At 43.0% G+C, this 9,528-nt stretch overlaps 1 long non-coding RNA gene across 1 annotated transcript; it reads right to left on the reverse strand.

The window, feature by feature from the left end:
* Window positions 1–4,975: 4,975 nt before the first annotated feature.
* Window positions 4,976–8,832, reverse strand: LOC109300201. Its single transcript, XR_002098161.1, has 2 exons — window positions 7,683–8,832; window positions 4,976–5,188 (listed from the first exon to the last, which is right to left on the reverse strand). It is a non-coding gene; the product is annotated as an uncharacterized LOC109300201 (long non-coding RNA).
* Between the last annotated feature and the right edge of the window lie 696 nt (window positions 8,833–9,528).

The raw sequence follows: 9,528 nt of genomic DNA on the forward strand, positions 1-9,528 counted from the left end.
AGATTGTAATTGAACAGTGTCATAACTCAGGAATGTACTGCACTGGCAGAACTGTTTAGGGAAGTTTGCATAACAGCTGCTTGCAACATGCCTTATTCAAGCCCACACCCTCAATTTCACAAGCACTGAAATTACTGATGATTTTTTTTTTAAGTAATCCACTAGTTGTACAAGAGAATTCTTGTACTTGGCCCCCTGTACTGCTTAAAGTGAAAATTCCCTGAAAAGATGCATCCCTTCATCATATATTCATCAGAGAATCATAGAAAATGAGGGTTGGAAGGGACATCAGGAGGTCACATCTAGTCCAACCCCCTGCTCAAAGCAGGACCAGCCCCAACTAGATCATTCCAGCCAGGGCTTTTTTGAGCCTGGCCTTAAAAACTCCCAAGGATGGCGATTCCACCACCTCTGTAGGTAACTGGCTCCAGTGCTTCACCGGACTTCTAGTAAGAACCTAGTATCTAAACCTCCCTTGCTGCAACGTGAGACTATTGATCCTTGTTCCATCATCTGCCACCACTGAGAACAGTCTAGCTCCATCCTCTTTGGACCCACCCTTTGGATAGTTAAAATCTGCTATCAAATATATTTGATATAGAAATAATATTTGTATCTGTTTCTCTTTGTTAATATTCTAAGCTCCTTCCTCCTAACCATAGTCACATGAGTAAACCTGAAATCAATGGGAGTTCTCCTATTAAAGGGACTGATGTCATTTAAAAAAAATCCCTGCTCACTGCTGATGTTGGCTCCTTTTAACTGCTTTCCCCCCATTAAATTATCACTGTGGCAGACATGTAAAGGCATGTTTTGTGTTGGACCAGTTCTACCTACCTTGCTTTGGCCACGTGGTTATATTTTCAGGTTTCCTGGTTCTCCAGCTCTTAACTATGAAGAGTGGCCAATATTATTCTTCTGGGGAGAGGTGATAGAGTGGGGAAAGTGTCTTGTGATGGCTCCGGAGACATATGATTGAGCCCAGTTTTGCTATCGCTCCCCCTGCCCCACTGCTCCCCAACATCAATCCAAATGTAATACCTAGTAATGCAGGCTCTGGAGTCAAAGGTGTCTGGATGTGATACCAGCTGGCCTCTCTTTCCAGTGCTATTGGCTGTAGAAACTGTTGTGCCGTAAGCATGCTGGTTTTATGGCGTGTTAAGCTCATACAGACCTTTGGATTTAGACTTGAACAGTAATCTGGCTGGGATATCAGCATGGGATATGAATTTCAGTTTGGATTCCATTCCTATTTTTAAACTAAATATAAATCAATACAAAATTATAAATTAATTTACAACAAATGTCCAGATTTGCTTGTGTTTTTTGTTTGTCTGTGTTACCCAAAAGACATGAAATTTTAAACTTCACATTTTCTCTCCTGCGTGCTAAGAAAGATTGCCAAGTTGCCTAACAATTAAGTATGAACCTTACGTAAGTTGACTTCATCATGCCCCTAACCCAGGTGTTGACACGGTGCCACCCTTTTTTAAAATTGTTTTAAGTATTGCATATAACAAAACACCGGAAGGGTCGAGCCACTTGTATAAGCTGTACTCAACACTTCTCATTCAAGAACAGTTCATAGTGAAGTACAGAGTACTGAATAAGGACCTTCTGAGAAGAGAAAAGAGAAGACAGAATAAAGAAAAAAGAAAATAAAGGATTTTATTTATTTTGGATACAGTGGCCCAAGTAGGATCAGGGCCCAACTTAGCTGGGGACTGCATAAATATACTTTACAAGTATTCTTACATCTATGTATTACAGTGGCAACAGTATTGGCAGTTAAACAGCTGTCTAACTGCCTCTGAAAGCAAATGCATCTGAAAATACTAGATAATATATTAACTAATACCAAGTTCCAATATTTGTCAGAGTTCAATAACGGATTTCCAGAATTCTCCAGAAAAGGAGATGGAAATACTGCATTGAAGATCTAGGGTAAGTATGAAGCCAGAGCACCGGCAACAGCAGGGATGTCTACAGGTGTAGCCTGTAGGAAGGATCAACCAGAGAGGAGTCCTTCCAGTGAACAATACTTAAAGAGCAGAAATTTGTGGAATTTAACAAAAGTGTCCGAAAATAACCCAGATTGGCAGAGCCTTGTTTGTGCCCTAAGTAGTATTTAATGTCACAGAAAATATTCAGATGGGAAATTTGTTGCAGCCCTTCTGTGATTATATCTAGTCCTAAAAGGGATCCAGAGATCAGGCACAGAGTCTAACACTTGAAAGAGTCCTGTATCCCTACAAAAGGCTTCATTGGGGAATCTTGTCTGAGTGGAGGCCAAGAAGTTTAATTTAAAGCACTCACATTTACTTCAAAGAGGAGCAATGTGCCAAGGATGTTTTGTGGTATCTCTGATTGTACAATTCCAAGAATGAAAACCTAACAATCTTTTCAGGAATCTATTTATAGTTCCCCTGTATGTTTCCCTCTGTCATGCTGCCAACTCATCTTGGTTTCAGCTGATTCTTGAAAGAAAAAGTGTTCACCAGGGATTTCACTGTTACAAACTTGCTGGAAGTTCTTTCCGCAGAAGATCCTGATACATTAAGATTGCACTTCTTCTGTGACACCTGCTGGTATGAACTCTCACATGTGCCCCACGCAAAATGCAAGTTGAGACACTTCAAACCAGTGGTTTGCACTGGGGTTATTGCCCAGAGGCCCAACCAGGACTGGGAATCCCGTTGTACTAGACAAGTACAAACACATAAGATGACACAGTGCTTCCTATGAGCCATCTGCAATCTGATCCAAGACCTCAGATTGAGACATACAGTACACATGTTTTTAAATTATTTAAATAAATACATTTTTAATTAAAGCAGTTGGACATATCTTCTTCCTTGCCAGCCAAGAATGTGAGGACTGTGCTTTCCCTGCCACAGGAGATAACCCCACTGCAACCTGAAGTAGTGTTGGGCATGTAGTTCTCTGTATGACACTCAGTGTTAGCAAGGACACTTCTCTACTGGGAATTTCAAGATGAGCTTAAAATCACACATGGCAATACATAATTTTTTTTGCTATCAGGGTAAAGTACTGTTTAACTTATATGATACAAAGGCGCTATTACTTTCAAACTAGAATGAGGGTTTATCTTGTTTAAACACACATGCGTGCACATGTGCATGCACACACACATACAATTTTAGCAACAGTTCGAACACAGAGATAACATTAAGGCAAACTATATGCCATCTCTGATGTACTTCACATCAGTTATTGTGGCTCAGGAAATCCCTCTACATTTGTTTTTAACTAAAATGCATTGTTCTAAATTGCTTCCATGGTGGGTGGCAGCTACAGCTCTCCATCCTCTTGCTTCTACTGTGATCAGGACTATTAGTATCAAAGCAATTCAGGAAGCACCAGTGCCACTGCAGTGTCATCCTGCCACGTGTTGTGTAGACCACTGAGGCAAGAAACCTCCATGACCCAACACTCGAGAGTTTGCAATATAAAGAGACAAGCAAGGGTAGAAAAACTAACACGTGTTACCATTCAGAGATGGGTAACAAAGGCCCAGAGGTATTAAGTGACTTCTAGGGTCACACAGAGAGTCTGACAGGAAAAGAGAGAGTGCACCCAAGCCAAGGAGATCTGGGTGCAATATTAACTAAAATGATAACCCCTCTCAGGATGAGTTCATGGACTGTTTCACACACAATATTACCCCATGGTTTCTTAATTGTAATTTCATTTTAAATTAAATTTTCATGGTTAAGAATTTCCACGATCACTAGTATGTTACTACCATAGATACATGTTTTATGCTGCCATACTATATATATGTAATAATAGCTCAGACTGTTTTGAGTCTCTCACTGTTTCTTCCATTGTATACTACTTGAAAATGTTCACGGGAATTACTTTTTATGTTGTCAGTTTGCATGTAAGCTACATCTGTGCCTGTTGCTGTTACTGAGTTAACACCCTATCCATTACTGCTGAGTCACCAAACATGTGGTATATAACCAACGATTTACCTTTCCCTTGTACAGCAAACTTTTCGAAACCATTTACTTCTCAACCTGTTTCTCCATACGTGGCAACTACAAAATACACGGGAAAGAATCTCAACTCTGCATGTCGTGGTTTTCCATTGTTTACATTTCAGAAACCATATTCTCACGTTCAGAGGTGACACAAAAGGCTGAGAACATTGCTAAAGGCCTCTGATCTTAAATCTATGTCAATATTGTATTTGAACATGCCTAGCTTTAGACATTTCTCCCACCAGCAACAAAACAGTCGCATGTACAGTTTCCACAAAAGTCTCCTCTCCATTAGTGTGAGTTGCTCTAACACACAACAGTTCCCAATATGGCTTGCCTCTCCATATGAGTTGGCTCTTGGCCTCAGTTTGTTTCCAATTTCTCTATCCCAACCTCTCTCACTCATCATTTCCTGCATTTATCCAAGATATAATCTGACCTTTTAATGTAAGGAGTACCTCCCAGCATTGCAGTCAGTACAATTTGAGATCACTCCGAATTTTACACTTTGGTGTTCAGCACCTCTCAAGATCAGAACATTAGACTTCAAGTTCTTCAAGGCATAGGGATCAAATCTCACTGATTTTGTAAAATGTCATTCAGTTAAGGGTGCTCAATAAAAAATCCACAAACTACCCAGCCCTAAAACTTTTTAATTACTGAGTTCAGGGAACAGGACAACTTGAGATGATTCACCCCATGAAGAGTGATCTTCCCCTAGAAATAGATCATGGAACAAGTGACAAGAACAGGTGGGCCCACTTTTCCAGGACTTCTGAATGTAAAATAACTGGAGATTATGTTCCCACAGATTTTTGCTACAATCTAGTTTCTTTTGAGTTCTGTCACAGCAATCTGCATGTGCAAACCTCTCTCAAAAGACTTTCAGCTTAGTCACCAATTAAGATAAAGCAATGTGTCTGATGTGTTGTCATTTAATTTTATTACACTTATGCAATATTTTTTTCATGGGTTATTTTTGTTTAGCCTGAAAACATCTCACATAATTAATTTTCTGCTCCATTTCGATACACTAGTCTGCATTGGTTATTGTTGATGATGTCTTTCCTCGATGACAGCTCAAACACTGCTTTACACTGTCAACCTCAAGGCTCACTGCTCCATCATCAAACATACTCAGGAGTGGTTGTTATCTTCTACACCAGCAAGTCAGATCCTTCCTGACAAAGAAACACAAGATAGTTGCGTTCATCTTATGAATATCTTGTTATAGGCATCTTGGGGTTTTTTTTTCTTAACTGAACTCACAGTGGGCTGTTTGTCTTCTTTGGTCTCCTCCATCTTGTGCACCAGTTCTTACTGGAGTATTAGTGGTATAAGCTGTACAAAGTCAAGAGAGGGGCAAGGGTTTCTTTGGGCGATATTTTTTGTTGGACCAATGGTATAGTTGGGATAGAGTTAGACAAGCTTTCAAATACAAGACATTTTTTGGGTCTGACCAGAACAATCCAGGCACAACACAGTAAAAAACAGTTGCATGAGAGAAGTTTCCAGGTACAGGAAAAACATAAGAAAAGCAGATTTCTGGGAGATGAAGAAGAAGCAGAAGAAAAGAAGAAGAAAAGAAGCAGATTTCTGGGAGATGAAGGCCTACCAAAAATAGAGGAGGATCATTCTCACCTCCCCTGTGTGGAAAGAGTTCAGGAATCAGGTAAATTATAATGTGCCATATATCAATATCAATGTTAAGTCCTCAGTTCTTAGTGTCCAGCCAGCACACACATTTTTTTGTTCCCAGGTTCACATTTTAAAGGCGTCAGATAGATTTTCCTTGAGTACAAAGACAGTGAGATCAGAGACAGAGCAGTTGCTCTGTGAGAAATGTACTCCTAATGGTGTGTGTGTGGCTCTGTCCTTTATATTTTTTTTTGTGAGAGTTAATTCTGGTGCATAGTTGTTTCATTTCACACGCACAGTTGCCATGAGGACATTTAATACACTGGATCAGGTATATCACATTTTGGGAAAGGCACGTGGTGGATTCTGATGGTTTTGTCATTGGGAGTGTTGTCTGTAATTGCAGTGGAGAGGTGTTGACAGGTTATGCATTTCTTGCAAAGACAAGGCTGTGTCCCACTTGATGTCTTTTGGGCCATGGGGAGTTTGCTTTTGATGAGCTGGGCACGGTTAGAGGGTAGTTTGGAGGCCAGGAGTAGAGAAGCTGGGAATATTTTTCTTAAGGTCTGATCTTTGCCAAGAATAGGCTGTCGTTTCTTGACAATGCTTCCACATGGCTCCAGCGTTGGGTGATAGGTGACCACCAGGGCTGTGTGGTCACAGGGAAACTTCTTTTTGTATTGTAGGAGGTTGGACACTAAGAATGTCTTGCAATTGAAAGCTTGTCTAACTCTGTCCTGACTATACAGTTGGTCCCATAAAAGATAACACCCTAAGACATCCTTGCCTCTCATATAATTTCTGGACCATCATGGCTACATCACCCTTGACTTCCAAAGCCAAGAGAGTATTTTGGTGATGTCTTGACTATGATCACACTTTAACTATACAAACTTCCGTTACAATATTTTTCTTGTTTTTTTAACAGAGTGGTATTTTTGGAGTTCAAATCTGCTTGCTTTGCCAACAGTTTTAATCCTGTAGGATAACGTATGTTAGAAGAACTAGTAAAGGGGCTACAGATTCACTCAATTCATTTCAGCAGGACTGCTCACCGCAGAAGACTAGTGGTACAGCACCATGCTTCCAAACATACTCTTGCTCATGGTTCAAGTCAACCAGTTGCCTGTAATTCAGCACTCAACATAATTACACCAGGAATGTCTGGTCTCACTCACCTTGCTCACTTGGGTTCAACACACCATTAACGCAATGGATAAGAACTCAATAGCTAATACTAACCATGTGCTTAATCTTAAGTACTTTTAATTAATTAGGGCCAGAGTGCCCAGCACCTTCTAAAGTCAAGCCAGTTTTGAGGATAGTTGAATGCCACAGACTTTTAAAACACTGCTGTCATGTTAATGCAATAAGTGATATTAAAGATCCAGCCCACCATTTCACTCAGCCTGCAGAGCTCCTGGAATAGCTGGGAATCCAGGGGGTGCGGCGAGCAAGGGCAGGGCCCACTACCAAATTCTGGTGTACAGACTACAGAGTCCCATGGGATACACGTGTCAGTAATGGTGAAGTAGGGGGGTGTCGTGAGGGTGGGGCAGGAGGAGTTAACCACTATACTGCTACCACTTGTCCAGCCACTGCTGCCAAGTTTGGATCTGGCATGTGAGCTGTCTCATAGTCCACATCCAGCCCAGGGGGCTGTTCAAGTTTGACACCCCTGCTTTAATAGAATCAAACGTGGCAGTTAAACTTTCAGTTGTCTAGCCTTTCATCCAAGGATCTCAACATGGATTTAAAATGTCAAGCAAATAACATGAATACCACAGAACAGAATCTCACAATCTTTTGTTGAAAGGCACACTTTCTAACTGGCACACACAAAAATGGCAATGTCTCCCCAAAACCCAATAAAAATTCAGAAGAAGATAGCTGTAATTTAATCTCATATTGCTAACCATTAGTCTTACAAATTGTCCTCCATGACATTTAGTACGTTCGTGGTGCATCACAATAAAATGAAGAGAAAATTACAAAGATCAAACTAACTAAGGATGTGAGTTTACTCCTCTTACTCACCTTGAGCAGTAGTCGCTGTGAGTCAGGCAATTTAAAGAATAAAATACCAATCCACAGGAGTAAGAATAGACAGAATCAGGCCCTAAATGAACAGAATACATTCAGCCTAGCACAGTACCTTTGCTTTTTTAAATCACCCTACTAATTCACAATGAGTCTCCTATTAATTAATGTGAATTAGCAAGTTTTGACTTTCTAATTTAGTTCATTTTAAGTGTTTTACACTACACTGATGATTTAAAAAGCTTGTTAAAACAGGCATGCAGGTGTGAGCTACAAATCATACCAAAATTGCTGCTCTCATTCAGCTCGGCATGTGCTTTTAGTCCTTGGCCCACTCAGCTATTGTGTTTGTTTTGGGTAGTTTCTAACTCTAGCTGAGCTGGATTTCTTCAAGGAGCAAGATACAATGTTCAAGTCACAGCGTGGCATAAAGAAGGAAGGCTCCTTTAAATGCTTTGTGGATCCCTGAAAATCCCACTCCATTTTCTCATTTTTGTTGCATACCCTCTGCAACCTTGAGTCACTGGTTTGTAACCATGATGTTGTTCTTTTGTACTTTGCACAAGGCCCAGACAGGAGCCCTTTTGGAATATGTCAACACTAGTCCTTAATTGGTCTCTCAAGAATAATGAAAGGCATTCCAGTCTCCAAAGGGCTCAGTGTGCTGTTTTTACTGCTGTCGCAGCCCTCACTGATACAGAGGCTGAAAGACAAAGACATGGATGCAGCTCCCTTAGCCGTGGAGAAACAATCCCACTGTGCTGTAGCGGAGGAGTTTCATACTGCATTTTGAGTAAGCCACCCCATCAATTATCCATGCCTGTACACTGTCTGGCAACATCCCCTTTTACCTACCCTAAATAACAATTTGATATTAATAGGCATTTGGGATGGAAAGGCATAAAAGTAGCTGTGCTTTGCCTGATTGTTTTATGCTTAATGCTACAAATAATATGAAACAAGGCGTCGTGGGATGCGCTCTAATACGATCCGCGTCTTTTTCCGTCTATCATTCAGCACCAGAGGCCTGCGTTTAGAAAGAAACCCCTCGCATGGACCGGAGGAACATTTAAACGAGGAAGGCCGAAAAAAAAGGAAAAGGGAAGTCTGAAATGGAGAGTGAAGGGCTGATGTGGAGCTGTGAGTCCGCGATGCGGATCACCCGAACACAGTTGCTTCGGCTTCAGTAGCAAGGCGCTCCTGTTCGCTGGGTGACTGCTCGGCAGAGGCGAAGCAGCTCTGGGGGCTTTGCTGCAGCACAAGGCGCTCGCATTCAAGCCGCGCCGCCTGTTCGCAGCGCCGGCCCTTGGCGGAGTGTCCGCCGGCCGCGCAGGGCCTGCCCGGGCGCCGCGCCCATGTGACCGGGGGGAGGCGGTCCTCGCGCCGCCGCCGCAACCCTGAGGGGAGCGGACACGACATCGAGGGCACTGGCTTTTTTGGGTTTTGTTTAAAATATACGGAGCGCTGCACGTGAACGACGGGCTCTCGTTTGCGCCCCCTCCCCCCGCCGTGTCCCTCCTTCCGCGGGGGAGGAGCTGGCCCAGCCCGGAGCCCCCAGCGCGGACCGAGGGGAGGAGCACGTGGGGCCGGGCCGCTTTATCCCGGGGCCGCGCTGCCAGGTACGGGGCCCCGAGCCCGGCCTCCTCCATTGCCTCCTCCTTCCCCTTCCCCGGGGCCGGGGCCGGGGCCGGGCGGGGCCGGGCGGCGGCGGCGGTTGGGGAGGCGCGGGCCGGCCTGGGCTTCTCGGCTGCGCTGCCTCAAGGGGAGGGGTGTGTGTGTGTCATGGGTGTGCCTGTGTGTGTGTCATGGGTGTGCCTGTGTGTGTAATTGTGTGCCTGTGTGT

The sequence above is a fragment of the Gavialis gangeticus genome, unplaced genomic scaffold (genome assembly GCF_001723915.1).
Source record: "Gavialis gangeticus isolate Ggan-Ray unplaced genomic scaffold, GavGan_comp1, whole genome shotgun sequence".
Lineage (NCBI taxonomy): Eukaryota > Metazoa > Chordata > Crocodylia > Gavialidae > Gavialis > Gavialis gangeticus.